The sequence below is a fragment of the Epinephelus lanceolatus genome, chromosome 5, assembly GCF_041903045.1.
Source record: "Epinephelus lanceolatus isolate andai-2023 chromosome 5, ASM4190304v1, whole genome shotgun sequence".
NCBI lineage: Eukaryota > Metazoa > Chordata > Actinopteri > Perciformes > Serranidae > Epinephelus > Epinephelus lanceolatus.
In genome coordinates, this window is record NC_135738.1 from 42,765,805 (window position 1) to 42,781,574 (window position 15,770).

The following is a 15,770-nucleotide window of genomic DNA, read 5'->3' on the forward strand; positions in this document are numbered from 1 at the left end:
AACAAAAAATGGTATGAGAATGAATTTTTCTCTTTCGTAATCACAATTCTGTAAATTCTAACAATCCAAACTGCACTGAAATTGGTACTAAACTATTTGAGTTTGAATGATTTTTAGCGGCTGGGCTATTTGTATGACTACTGCATTCACACAGAAGACTCAACCGCGAGGTAATGAAGTGAACAAAATGCTGTCTGGTTACAACTGGTAACGTGTTTTATTCTGTTGAAAAGTAGCAGTAAATATAGGTGTCTGACATGTCTCTTATTTTAAGTGAACTTTTGCAAAGTAGTTACTTACTGGAGCTCAGTTTCCTCTGACACAGTTCCACTGATCACAGTCAGTCCTGCCGAGTGCTGCTGTGTGCCAGTATATGCGGACACGGACCAAACTATTGTGTATTATTATAAAGTTCAGAATTGTATAGTTTCCTCAAATGATATATATTGGGGCTGACAATTCCCCGTTTTTCCAAAGAAGGGGGAGTCCAGACCCCCCCATCCACCCCTGGGATTTCTGCCTATAAGAACAGGTGGTAAGGTTCTTGGTCTCCAAATACAAACACCAACACACATTTACTGTCCAGAGCAGAGCCCTGTCCTACGAAGCCAGTTTAACTTACCCAGGATATCTTTTTGTTATCTGGCTTGACTAACTCTAACATTGGCCATCTGGATAACCAGTGCTATAAAGCTTGTTATCAACTAGTTCAGTGGGTTTTCCTATCTAGCCACAGGCACGTTAGAGTGAAAGAAGAGGGGGTGTTAATTACGAGCGACATCATCATAACCATGAATAAAGGAGGCTACTTCATAAAATATGTGATGAAACGGTACCGAAAGTGTCTGCAACTGCAGGACAGTAAATTGTCATTGGCGGGAAATGTAAATGATACTCTTACAGAAATACTGAAATGACTTCCAAAAAGTCACCGGGGCTCGAGACTTAGGGGGCGATCACACAGAGATGACGCATGTTTTTAGACACGTGTAGACGCTGAAAAGTTAAAATATTTTCAACTTTTTGAGCGTCAGATGCCAGTAGCACCATTCGTCTTTAGCTGTGTCCCAATTCAGGGTCTGCATCCTTCGGAGGACGCGGCCTACGCAGCCTCCGAAGGCTAGTCCTTTGGAGGCGCCTCCGAAGGAGTCATCAACTGTTGTTAAATGGGACGGTCTAGCCTACAGAGGATTCCCTGGTTGCATCACCACATCATGATTCCTGTCGCCCAAGCCCGGCAGGAACCAACCGGCAAAGAAGATGGAGCCAGAACATGTCCTTTTGTTTTTTTTAATTTACTTTTTGATTGAGGAAGAGGAGAGGTGGCTCCGGCAACACTGGCGGCTCATTTATCTCCGGCTGAGAGAGAGTCGTGGGGAGGTAAACCTGTTATTTTAACCCACATTAATGTTCATATAACATTATCTAGCATAGTTCGTGATAATTAATATAACGTTACCCGTTAATAAACCGTTAAGTGACAAACGCTAGCCATATAAACTATAGATTAGCATATATGGTTAATGTCAGTTAACCATTACACTTGATACAGGGTTCATACAGGTGCTTAAAATCTTTGACAATGCTGTAATTTTAATGCTGTGTTTTCACGGTTTGAAAAATGCTTGAATTTTAGTTTAATGTTAGAATGTTAGATGCTTGAAAGGCAGAGCTCTACGGTGTGAGCATTTTACTCGCATAGTTCGTGGTAATTAATATAACGTTACCCGTCAATAAACCGTTAAGGGACAAACGCTAGCCATATAAACTATAGATTATCATAATATATGGTTAACGTTAATGTCATTTAACCATTACACTTGATACAGGGTTCATACAGGTGCTTAAAATCTTTGAAAATGCTGTAATTTTAATGCTGTGTTTTCACGGTCTGAAAAGTGCTTGAATTTCAGTTTAGATGCTTGAAAGGCAGAGCTCTACGGTGTGAGCATTTTACTCGCATTTGCAACTAAAAATAGTTTTGTGCGAGCAAAAGACATCATTCAGGAGCAGTATGGACATTTCTCCACAGTGACTGTTAGCACCCAGCCCACTGTGGGTCTATTAGGGAATGTACTAAAATACACCAACTGGGCTGCAGGATGTGTCTTGTTTATGAACTGATAAGGGACTGTTCTTAACTTATCAGAGGAGGAGGGTGGCTGGTTGATTTTTATTTTATTTATTTAGTTTATTTTCCTTGAGCTTTTCAAAGTGATTCAGTGTTTGTTTTCGTATTAAATATGTTATTTAAAATTTTCACTGCGCTCCTAAATTTCTTTCTGTGCTCCTAACCTTTTTCACTAGGAGCACATGTGCTCCTAGTGAAAAAGGTTAGCGTAGGGCCTGAAAGGGCTAAATGTGTGCAAACCCTGTAAATAGCCCTGACTTAATTTCAATATTAAAATGTTTTGTCATGGAACCATATTAAATATTATATACATACATATATATATATATATATATACATATATATATATATATATATATATATATATATATATATTTACATTTTTTTAAACCATATTGAGAAGCCAAAGTGGATATGGACAGAGAAAGCATTATTTATCTAAGCTATAGCATTAACTAGAATTGTCTTATTAACTAAAATTAAATAGCTCCTTTCCCCATCCAGGCCAGGCCCCTGTACTGCAGAGTAAACCTGGCTGTTCCCATGCTGCAGAATTTTTTTAATCATGATGACACCAGGCAAGATTTCAGGCTGAGCAGAGAGTCCCTGGAGGCGCTGCTGGACCTTCTCCACCAGGAGCGACGACATGGATGGGATGCCACAATAGAGACCTTGGTCTTTCTCTTCTGGCTGGCGAGTGGGGCATCATACAGGGTTGTCTCAAGGGGGTTTGGGATGCCTCGCTCCACTGTTCACCGCATCATCCACTGAGTTACTGAGGAGGTGATGGCCATTCACCACAAGTTCATCTACCTCCCCAAGACCGCTGATGACCTGGTGGCAGTAACTCGGGGGTTTACAGGGCTGGCAAGACACAGAGCTTTTCGAAAAGCTGCTGGAGCAATCGACAGCTGCCATGTCAGGATCAAGCCACCAAACGGCCCTGATGGTCGGTGCTACAAGAACAGGAAACTGTTTGCATCAATCATCTTGCGAGCAGTTTGTGACCATCAGGGCCGCTTCATTGACACGTACGTGGGCTGGCCGGGGTCGGTGCACAATACCAGAGTACTCTGGCACAGCCCACTGTACAGGCGGGCCATCTACCCTCCTCCTGGGCACTTCATCTTGGCAGATGGTGGGTACCCATGCCTCCAAAACCTACTCCCCCTCATCCCCCTCATGAGATTATATTTGTACTTTGGTCTTTGTACAAGATTTGGGTTAATTTAAGTAACCTTTACATACAAATATGTGTAGAGTACAAATGGGCTATTTATTATTGCCTTAACAGGTACCTCCATCCGAGTGTGGCCGTATTTTTGGCCCCTGTGAAAAGGTGGTCCTTTTCACCCCTGAGTTTTATAAATTCCTCCGTTTGCTCCTTGCTCCCTACAACAAAATGAAATGTAAGACATATTTTCTGTTATGTCAACAGGCAAAATGATATACATATATAGGCCTAATAACGATAATAACAATAATGCTCCTGAAGTTAGGTCTAGGCTATATTCCATCCAAACATTTAGTTTAGTACAGTTTTACAGCCTAGAAATACACACACACAAGTCACAACCTATTCTCTCATTAATTTTATATTTGTTCACTGCAGTGCGTTTATGCACCTGATGTGAGGTATAAACAGCCTACAACATCTCCACAGTTACAATAAGATATAACGAGTCACCCTCCGAGCTTTTAAACAAATGAAAGTGAAGGGCTTTAAGGCTTTAACCGTTACCGTTACTTTTAAAGGCTAACTGAGCTCCTCTTATCAACAGGTTAACGTTAGCCTTAACGTTAAGCTAACGTTACATCGCGGAGCTGGCTCTACATTCTGTTGGCTATGTGTTAGCATTACTAACGTCACGTATTTTAACAGCCATTTAGAAGATTTAAGGCCCCTTGAACTTCTGGCGTTAAGTAAAAATCCATTACTTACATTTGAAAGTGTATTCGGTGCTGCTGCCACTGCCGCTGTTTGAGTTTGCCGCCATCGTTTAAAAAGATCCGGGCTGAACGAAGGCACGCAAAGAATCTTGGGATATGGTAGACCGCGAAGGATAGTCGCAGTGCATCCTCCGAATACAGGGAAAAGGAGGGCGCATTTGTCGGCTGCATTTGGAGGAGCCTTCAGATTTGGACGAATTGGGACAGCCTTCGCGCAGCGTTGTGACGTAAGTGGCCTTCAAATTCGCCCTTCGAAGGATGCAGACCCTGAATTGGAACACACCTTCTGATTAACACAAAAAATGAAAATGCTCCTAAATCAGTTTTCATATCAAATTTGACACTCCCAGGCAATACCACCAAAAACAAAACAAAAAATAAATTTTGCTTTTATGGGATGGAAAATAATCCACTTTGTGTTTGCCGTAAAAAAAAAAAAAAAAAAAAGAATATTCACAATAACTGGCATTTAAGGGGTTAGAATTCAAAAACTGCTATGTATGGTGAGGACTGAAGATAATAATACTATCCATTAAAAATATATATAAAAATACATTAACAGATACTATTTCTATGGCAGTCTGTGTATTTTTTTGCGCTTGAAGACCTTTCACGTTGCATTTTTTATTAGATAATACAAGGGTTAAAGTGAAATCCGCCGAGACTGGCTTGTCTTTTCATCATTGTGGTGCTCGGGGTTTTCATTAGCGCTGGCAATTACAATAAGCCTTTGGCGGCCGACAAAAAAATCTCAATGCAGGAAAAACCCTGGCAACCATCTGTTACTGTGAACTAACATTAGCATCACATTGGCAGAATGCTAGCTAGCTTGTTAGCAAACTCACTAGCTAACACTGGGTAACGTTTAACCATAAACAGAGGCAACATTATCGACTTAGCAAAGCTTACCTTGTTTTTAAATGTCTCCATTATTGAGCATGGACCATGGCATGGACGGTGTGGTAGAAGCACTACTAAGCAGTAAATACGAATGTGCCAATAAATGCACGCTTAAATACAAAATACGTCACTCCCGTCATGCCCTGCGCCATTCCTGCGTCCAAAAACGTAACTTCCAGTATTCTACATCACTTCTGTCATGCCAGGGGCACTTCCGGCAAGCCAGAGGGCTTCTGCTCCGGGGCTGCAGCTGGATGCTACTCAGTAGGTGATATTCCCTTCCCCTCTGCATCAGATTTTGCAGCCTGCATCACAATTAGGTTACATCACTATCATTATTAGGTTATATGCCTGCACCATGGTGACCACTGTGGTGTATTTATTTCGTATATATTTTGTACCAACACAGAATATAATATGTAATATATAATATATGTTTTTTTGTATTTTTCACTTTCTTTTTTTCCAACACAGAACATTAATTCCATTCATTCATTCATCTTCTAACCCGCTTCATCCTCTTGAGGGTTGCGGGTGGGCTGGAGCCTATCCCAGCTGACATCGGGCGAGAGGCAGGGTACACCCTGGACAGGTTGCCAGACTATCGCAGGGCTGACACATAGAGACAGACAACCACTCACGCTCACATTCACACCTACGGACAATTTAGAGTTATCAATTAACCTAGTGCCCAACCTGCATGTCTTTGGACTGTGGGAGGAAGCCGGAGTGCCCGGAGAGAACCCACGCTGACACGGGGAGAACATGCAAACTCTTCACAGAAGGGCTCCCACACCCGGGATCAAACCGGGAACCCTCTAGCTGTGAGGCGACAGTGCTAACCACCACATCACCGTGCCGCCTTTAGAATTACAACAATATTTAGCAAGTAGAACAAGACATGCTTTCCGGCCGCCAGATGGTGCTATTTTCATCGTCTTTAGAAATTGGAACTGCTGCTGAGGCTATCAGACGAAATACTTTATTTATTATTTTATCCATTTTGCTGACAGACCAGCACCACCAAAATCAGATCACCACCAAAATTGTCATCTGTTCCTTGTCCCATTATCCACCTTTCCTGACAATTTCATCATAATCTTTTCATAACTTTTTGAGTTATTTTGCAGACAAACAGACCAATGCTGGCGAAAACATAACCTCCTTGGCGGAGGTAATTAGGTGATGGCGTCATTTAGCGACTTCTAGCGACTTTTAGGACAGCCAATAGCTACTTTTCTTACTGAGGAGTTGTCAACTGTGGCTGTTCCCACTTGGTGCCAGCTCCCTCATGAAACTTGAGGTAAATTGAGTTTACCTGAAACTAACATTACACAACAAAACTTGAAACAATGATTCATCTGTTATTGAGATTACACAATCTTAGAAATGCTTCAGTGTTTTTAAATATATAACGCAATTTTTGGTACGTTAATTTGCAACACTTGATTTTGTCGAGACTTGCAGTAATTTGGCCAGTTTTACAGTGAATCAGCGTAACGTTTACCCCTTGTGTTCTGCAATACGTAGCAGAACACAAGGCAGCGATCAGGAATGGAAACATGGACTATGCCATAGCAAGGCATTACAAAGAGAGGGCTCACGGCTCAGCGGCATCCCTCAAATTTGTGGGCCTTGAGAAAATCTCTCTCTCTCCAAGAGGGGGAGATATTGTTAAAAAACTATTACAGAGACAGTCCTTTTGGATTTTCACACTCAACAGTATGGAACCTCATGGAGTTAATGAAACACTGGATCTGAGTTCATTCCTTTAGTGTTACTTGCAGATGTGACTTTGTTGTTCTAAAGTGACGATGATTATTGTTATGGTTGTAATATTGCTGCTTGTAAGTCGGATATTATCTTGTGGCTGTGATGATGTCATTCTTAATATTCAGAAATGATCTGTTCTTAAAACTCTAAGATTACCTTACTTCTACTATATGACTACTATATGATGTGCTGTAATTATCTCTCTTGCAGAAGTGATGTTGACCTGACTTTGTATTACTATTTGAATGCGTTTGACGTTGTGAGACTTTTCCATATTTTATATGGTATAATGGTATTTTTGCCATTGATACAGTGTATATGTTGTATGTATTTTTGTTGTTCAATTATATATGTAAATTCTTAGAGTGCTGTTTCCCATTTAAACCACTGTTTTCCTGTGCTCAGCAGGGGCGGACTGGCCATCTGGAGGTTCTGGAGAATCACAGGACGGCCGGTACTCCAGGACGGCCGGCGGCCGCCACGCAGTCATCACCTTTTTTTTTTTTTTTTTCTTTTTCTCCCTGATAATGTACTGTTCCACGTCCAGTCCACTAGGTGGCAGCCTTTAACCCTATAGCCCCAAACGACGCATAGTGCGTCCAAATTCACACCTGTTCTTCTCTATTGATTTTCCCCGCAACCGTGCATCATAGCGAGAAGCCTCGCATATCACTTGGCTTTCCGACAAGACCAAGCACTTGTCGGTAGTCCAATGTTTTCACAGCGAAAAAGAATGATAAAGTTACACTAAATGATGTATAACAGAGCTTTCATACAGCTTTGCACACACATTACTCTTGGATGGATTACTTGCGAATGCAGGCTCGCACAGAAATACCACGCATATCACATGAAAGCGCAGAAGCAGAGCTTTCCAATGATACCACATCATCATCACATCACATCACATCATTGTGCTGTCATCCCATCATGCTAAAAATCCAGATTAATTGTCTACAAAATAAAAACCTGACGAATTTCTTTACAATCCATTATACAGATCTTGTTATCAGTCACTTCATATAGTGAGGAATGTCGTATCTTACCACGTCTTAGGCTTGCATGTGTTTCTCCCTGTCTATCCACATTTGTAGTCCGGCTTTCAAGATGCAAATATCTCCATATTGTCCAGTTGACACTCCATCAAACTTTGTATGACAAGACCAGCCACTTCACCTTTGCGCACCCAGACAACTGCAGCCTAATTATGCATGCTGACAGGGCCGTAGTCACCATATACATTGAGGGGGACATGTGTCCCCCCCAATGCCCAAAATGCCCCCCAATATATAAGTGAAACTGAAAAACAACAACAAACTTTGTTTACTGCCAACAAAGTGGCAAATATTATCTTGGAGGACATCATTACACTTGGTTGACTATTTTTCTATGATCTTAGATGTAAATATTGCATGTTTCTTTCAGATAAAACACATTTTTGCCCACATTGTCCTAAAAAAAAGATATAGCATGTGTATGTAGCCTTTATAATGACTGTGCTATGAGCTTAAAAGTAAAGGCAGTAAAAATACCCCAAAAACGCCTAGGGCCCATAGGGTTAAATTGGATGCCAGCCGGCCCATAGATGTTGGGCCTGTTTCAGGCAGTCACATGCATTGTATTGTTCAGCAGAGAGACATCTGGACTGTTTCGTTTATTTCTCAGTGAGTATTCTACACTATGCTCTTAACACAACATCTAGTCAACATCGGTGCTATTGCTATAATTTGGAAGGTATAGTATCATGTGTTAAGATTTAAGTATTTTGACACCCGTGTCTGGGGCTGATGAGTTTCCGCGCACCGGTTGTTGTGGGCTGGGCCGAGTCAAAGTCCAGGGCTGTTTTTTAGTCCCAGTCCGCCCCTGCCCGAAGCCCGGCCCTCAGGCTGTCGGGCTGTTGGGCTGTCGGGCTGCCGGGCCCCTCGGGCCTCAGGCTCCAGCGCAGGGCTCTAACAGGAAGTATCATCACTTAAACATAAAATACACTGAAATAGCTAGCTTTTAACTAATTGCATAATTTGTATTCTAGGCAATGGTTCTTGGAGTGATAGCAGAGCATTCCCTTCCATTTGTTATTGCTCCTGTAATTGTGGAGCTTGCGCATACTCTTGCCCTGGACAAAGTGGGTTTGCAGGGAATGAAGCTGTCGAGAACAGCAGCATCATATAAGATGGTCCATGGTCTTGGTATTTATATTTCTAGTTTTTTATTCTTTTAGCACATCATAGGGGCCCGACCCAGCAGCCAACATTTCACTTTATATTGTACCTGTTAGAATGTGCATGTGACAAATAAATCTGTCTTTGCTTTGACTAGGGTGGACTTTCTCTAAAAGAACCTTTTCCAACCTGTGGAGATTTCCCTTTTCCTTAAACTTGGATGAGAGTACATCAAACAACAACAAAAAGGTTGGTCTCTATATTTTACTCTAGCCATTGAAATCCTTCTATTGTTTGTGCTTGTGTGTGTGTGTGTGTGTGTGTGTGTGTGTGTGTGTGTGTGTGTGTGTGTGTGCGTGTGTGTGTGTTTGTGTGCCCAGTCAAAATGTTGCATGGCAATTAACCTTGACTTTAAATTTGGTTTGATTTTGAAGGTCCTCTCCATGCTCGTCAGCTACTTCCACGATGACTTGAGGAAGGTGATGGTGGAGCATTTGGAGTCCGTGAGGTCGTAAGGGTGAACGCTGCCACCTTGGAGAGGGTGCTCTGCGAGTTCTTAAAGCAAAATAACATTCTGTGGAAACATCTAGTAAACATGCTGATAGATTCATGTTCTGTCATGAGGGGTAGCAAGACCGGCCTTGAGACAAGGATCCACCAGTACTGTCCAACCCTGCTCGACGTAGATGGAGACTCCTGTCACCACATCCACAACGCGGCAAAGACTTTTGCAGAGCCTTTCGACCACTACCTTGAGCAGCTGTTCAGTGACCTCCAAGTAGACCATCAGTGGTCTCCAGATCAGGTGAACAGGCGCCAAGCACATTCGAGACCACAGCGCTTTGGCGCCCTCTGTAGTACACTCACACTAGGGCACGCTGTCAGTGTGTGTAATGTATGACCTGAATTTGTCAGCCCCGTTGTGCCGTGGTTAAAACAATGGAATGTGTTGAATGTCTGTCTTTTTTTCAAAATACAGTCAGGTCCATAATTATTTGGACAATGATACAGTTGTCGTCATTTTGGCTCTGTACACCACCACAATGGGTTTTAAATGAAACAATGAATACCTGCTTAAAGTGCAGACTCTCAGCTTTCATTTAAGGCTTTTTTTCAAAAATGTAGTATGATCCGTGTAGGAATTACAACCATTTCTTCACACAGTCCCCCGACTTTAAGGGCTCATAAGTATTTGGACAAACTAACATAATCATCAATTAAACAATCAGTTTTAATACTTGGTTGCAAATCCTTTGCAGTCAATGACTGCCTGAAGTGTTGAACACATAGGCATCATCAGATGCTGGGTTTCTTCCCTGGTGATGCTCTGCCAGCCCTTTACTGCAGCCGTCTGCACTTCCTGCTTGTGTTTTGGGTGTTTTGCCCTCAGTTTTGGCTTCAGCAAGAGAAACGCATGCTCAGTTGGATTCAGGTCAGATGATATGACTTGGCCGTTGCAGAACATTCCACTTCTTTGCCTTAAAAATGTCTTTGGTTGCTTTTGCAATATGCTTCAGGTCAATGTCCATCTGCACTGTGAAGCATCGTCCAATGAGTTTTGAAGCATTTAGCTGAATCTGAGCAGATAATGTAGCCCCAAACACTTCAGCTTTCATCCAGCCAGAATACACTGATGAAGAGCTTCGTGAAATTGAAGAACAGAGGAGGAGAGAGAGAGAGAGGCACAACAGGTAACGTTAGAGGACGACAGAGGAGGAATGGATGCTGGAAGGATTTAGCTCTGGAACTCGGTGGTGTAACGTTACCTGTGAATGCTGTACCCCAATGCCCACAAAAGAGGAATACCTCTGTTGAAAGGAATGGGACCGGTCGCAGCCTTAGCTAAATGGTAAACAACAAACATGGCACCACACCGGTAAGGTAAGACAACACGTTTACATGTCGTTTTCTATATGTTCTGACATTTATCCTAACGATATGAGGCGGTCTTTGTGGAGAAAAAGCTTGTTTAGTGGACTAACTTTGCACTTGAAAGGATGCCCGTTCAATTACGTTTTAACAGGCCTGACACTACGGCTGTATCTAGGCGAACAGCTAACATGCTAACTATTATTTCTATGTCACTAGTGACTTGAAACAAATTTAGGACGATAGGAGACGGGTTAAAATAAACTTAAATTTCCCTTTAATTTGGGTCAAGTGGGCTCCCTCCTTTTTTGATGTTTTGTTGATAGGCCCACAAAACTAGTTCCCCGTAGTACGAGCTGCAAGTACAGTGATTTCCCATAATTAATCTAGTAATTCAGAATTAAGTTAGTAATGATGAGGAATATTTACTTTATTTACACTTATATTAATGAATCTCTTTCACAGGCATGACACAGCAAGGCCATGACAGAAAAAAGAGGGTCTGTCAGAAGCTGTGGCATGAGGAGATGACAACAGTGCTACAGCTCAGCCTTTACATGGGTGTGCTGGCTCTCCTGAAGGAATATGTGATGGTTTTCCAAGTGGGTGTTTCCTTGTGTTGGAAATTACTGCAACTGTTGACTGCACCTGTGCATCCAATGGTGGTGATCATTTCACAAGAGTTTGTTTTACATACTTTACATAGGGTAGCCAGACCTTGGTTCATAAACTCCACGACCGGCAGTTTGAGCTGTTCATGGCATTCCTGGCTTGCTTTACGAAATCAGAACACATTACTCAGGTAATGGAATGATGATCGTTACCGTTTGCAGATCTGCCGACCGTGTTTTTTTGTTTACGTTTTTTTTTTTTAACACTACCGGTGCCCCTAGGGCAACCCCTGTATTTGATGCCACAACGCTATGAACTGTGGGTAATTTCCTTACCGTAAGGTCGCATTGATACTGACCTACGGTAAGGGGGCATAAAGGGCTCACTCACTGACTCACTGACTTGATGATTTGACAATGGGACAGCCCTCACATACTCACTCACTTCACATGAATGCGCCTCTAAGTCAGTGAGTCTGTAAGGGATTGGATTGGAATTGGGCCTCCCTCTTTTCAAAGAGGCCATGCGGTGGCGGGGGGTGTGGCCAGCCCAACAGATTCTGATAGGTCTGTTTGACCATCAACATGCAACATGTCGGATGACACTTCCGAGGAAGACTGGAGTCACAGTCGAAACTGTCAAGCAGGTAAAAGAAACATCTCCTACACTTTTGTTTGTGAAAACATGGATGCTTCACACAGAGAGGTTCTATACAGTCAGCACAGTTGTAAGATTAGTGTAACCAATTCAGTGTCTGACCAAATGTCTTCCCCTCTGTTCCTGAGATATGGCGTTAAATAATGGCCAGACAGTAATGTTTTTGATTACTCGTTACTGAAAAAAGTAACCGTTATTCCCATCACTGGAAATGTTAGCATATGAATTCTGGAGTTACAGCCAAAAACATGTATTATGAGGTCACAGTGCCCTTGACCTTTGACCTTCAACCATCAAAATCAATTCATTCATATCCAAGTGTCTGTTCATAGTTTATGTGAATATCTGAATAAATAAAATGTATGTTTAGCCACCGAAAGTAAACACCTGCATAGCTTGGAACCTGACATAAAAAAAAGGTGTTTTGAACATTCACCACTATTTAAATCCAAAACGGCCACCATAGAGAATTTCAAAAGATGGAAACATTAGTTTTCATATTCCTCATGTTCTATCGATTCCAATAATGTATAATTTATCAACTCCGCAAGAATTTTGAACAAAAAGGAACTGGACCTTCACTCTCAGGGATGAGTTATGGCTGGTTTTGAAGCTTTTGTACCCACAGTTTATACATTAGTAAAGTAAAACTATCAAATAAAATCATATTTTGCTGCCTCTCACAGCAGCTGTAGACTGAGGAAAAAAAATGACTGAATTCACTTTGCCAACTGCCAGCAACTTTTAAGGTGAAAAGTTTTCTTGCATGTTATTCAATGCATGAGTTGACAACATGAATCCATCAACACAACTTTAAATGTCAGTGCAACAACTCTGACCATCTCATTTGTTGCTGTTGTCTTTCTTGAATGACATACACTTTAGTGATGATTGGATCTTTAAAGATTAAAAAAATGTATAGGAATTCCAATCTGCATAATATTCTAATCCTCAGTTGAAGAAAAAACGTGGCAGAGTGTCGCTCCTTTGCACCCGGCAGCACTAGGCCAACATGTACTGACAAGGACTCAGTGCACAAACCCACTATTTTAAAGTTTCCCATGGAGAGAGTATCTCGCTCCAACTTCCTCTTTTTTGTTCTGAAAATGTTGGCATGCCAACATTTTACAAGAGTAAATACAGCAAAGGCTGAAAAGAGCAATGAGTAACAACCCCGCCTAGTTTTAAGATTACTGTCTGTGGTGGAAACACTAAACAGATCAAGGGTAAAAGTCTGTCAGAGTTACTGTTAGTTCTAAAGGTACTATACCACAAGTTTTTGGTGGAAACAGGGCTATATGGGCTGCTGTATGTCAAGAGAAAAATGTCCTCAGAACAGTGAGTTGGACATGCAACTGTTACATGTTGCGCCATGAAAGCAATTGGAGATAAAACCACTGACAACTTAACCATGTGTCAAGATGCTCCACCAAGGGCATAAATATAGACAGTGCAGGCAGTGCAGTTGCACTGGGCCCATTGGGTGGGGGGCCCTTGAGAGTGATTTCCACCTCAAAAATACAACAGTACAATATAAATTATGCTGTCAAAGTAAATGTGTTAATAACGAGGCAAAGTAAATTCCTTCTAACACCACAATTTTTTTGATTTGTGGTTAATGCATGTACATTCTGTAATTATGGTCCACCCGTTTGGGAAATTAGGAAGCTATTCAGCAGTTATGTTGTGAATGGTAAGCAGAAACAAACCTCCAGGAGCAGAAATTGATAAAGAAAGGGGTCTTTTGAACAGAAATTTGCATCTACTGTTGATGTGAATTGAGTTACCACCTGAGTATGTCAAGCTGCTTAAAAAACAGGGGATGTTTACATTTTACATTGTGTTACTATTACTTAGTAATGTTACATTCAGGCCAAAATGTCCATCTGCTGTTGCTTGTTGGGCTTGAGTTTGCCATGGTATGCTTTCAGCATATTTTTTTAACATGCAGTACCTTTACAGTTATTCTGGAGAATAAACTGGACAGTATTTGTCATTGTTCTGGATTGTTGCAATAACAATAATAATACATTTGCATAAAGCAAGCATATTTTTTTTAAAAAAAGTGCAACTATGAAGAATAGCATGTAGCCTATATATATATATATATATATATATATATATATATATATATACAGTACAGGCCAAAAGTTTGGACACACCTTCTCATTCAATGCGTTTTCTTTATTTTCATGACTATTTACATTGTAGATTCTCACTGAAGGCATCAAAACTATGAATGAACACATGTGGAGTTATGTACTTGACAAAAAAAGGTGAAATAACTGAAAACATGTTTTATATTCTAGTTTCTTCAAAATAGCCACCCTTTGCTCTGATTACTGCTTTGCACACTCTTGGCATTCTCTCCATGAGCTTCAAGAGGTAGTCACCTGAAATGGTTTTCCAACAGTCTTGAAGGAGTTCCCAGAGGTGTTTAGCACTTGTTGGCCCCTTTGCCTTCACTCTGCGGTCCAGCTCACCCCAAACCATCTCGATTGGGTTCAGGTCCGGTGACTGTGGAGGCCAGGTCATCTGCCGCAGCACTCCATCACTCTCCTTCTTGGTCAAATAGCCCTTACACAGCCTGGAGGTGTGTTTGGGGTCATTGTCCTGTTGAAAAATAAATGACCGTCCAACTAAACGCAAACCGGATGGGATGGCATGTCGCTGCAGGATGCTGTGGTAGCCATGCTGGTTCAGTGTGCCTTCAATTTTGAATAAATCCCCAACAGTGTCACCAGCAAAACACCCCCACGCCATCACACCTCCTCCTCCATGCTTCACAGTGGGAACCAGGCATGTGGAATCCATCCGTTCACCTTTTCTGCGTCTCACAAAGACACGGTGGTTGGAACCAAAGATCTCAAATTTGGACTCATCAGACCAAAGCACAGATTTCCACTGGTCTAATGTCCATTCCTTGTGTTTCTTGGCCCAAACAAATCTCTTCTGCTTGTTGCCTCTCCTTAGCAGTGGTTTCCTAGCAGCTATTTGACCATGAAGGCCTGATTGGCGCAGTCTCCTCTTAACAGTTGTTCTAGAGATGGGTCTGCTGCTAGAACTCTGTGTGGCATTCATCTGGTCTCTGATCTGAGCTGCTGTTAACTTGCGATTTCTGAGGCTGGTGACTCGGATGAACTTATCCTCAGAAGCAGAGGTGACTCTTGGTCTTCCTTTCCTGGGTCGGTCCTCATGTGTGCCAGTTTCGTTGTAGCGCTTGATGGTTTTTGCGACTCCACTTATGGACACATTTAAAGTTTTTGCAATTTTCCGGACTGACTGACCTTCATTTCTTAAAGTAATGATGGCCACTCGTTTTTCTTTAGTTAGCTGATTGGTTCTTGCCATAATATGAATTTTAATAGTTGTCCAATAGGGCTGTCGGCTGTGTATTAACCTGACTTCTGCACAACACAACTGATGGTCCCAACCCCATTGATAAAGCAAGAAATTCCACTAATTAACCCTGATAAGGCACACCTGTGAAGTGGAAACCATTTCAGGTGACTACCTCTTGAAGCTCATGGAGAGAATGCCAAGAGTGTGCAAAGCAGTAATCAGAGCAAAGGGTGGCTATTTTGAAGAAACTAGAATATAAAACATGTTTTCAGTTATTTCACCTTTTTTTGTTAAGTACATAACTCCACATGTGTTCATTCATAGTTTTGATGCCTTCAGTGAGAATCTACAATGTAAATAGTCATGAAAATAAAGAA

General features: G+C 41.6%; 1 pseudogene across 1 annotated transcript; it reads left to right on the top strand.

The window, feature by feature from the left end:
- The first annotated feature begins 8,218 nt into the window (after positions 1-8,218).
- LOC144463623 (uncharacterized) lies at positions 8,219-9,887 on the top strand (annotated as a pseudogene). The gene is made up of 3 exons (XR_013491675.1): positions 8,219-8,940; positions 9,071-9,162; positions 9,348-9,887. The product of XR_013491675.1 is annotated as an uncharacterized LOC144463623 (transcript).
- Positions 9,888-15,770: the final 5,883 nt, after the last annotated feature.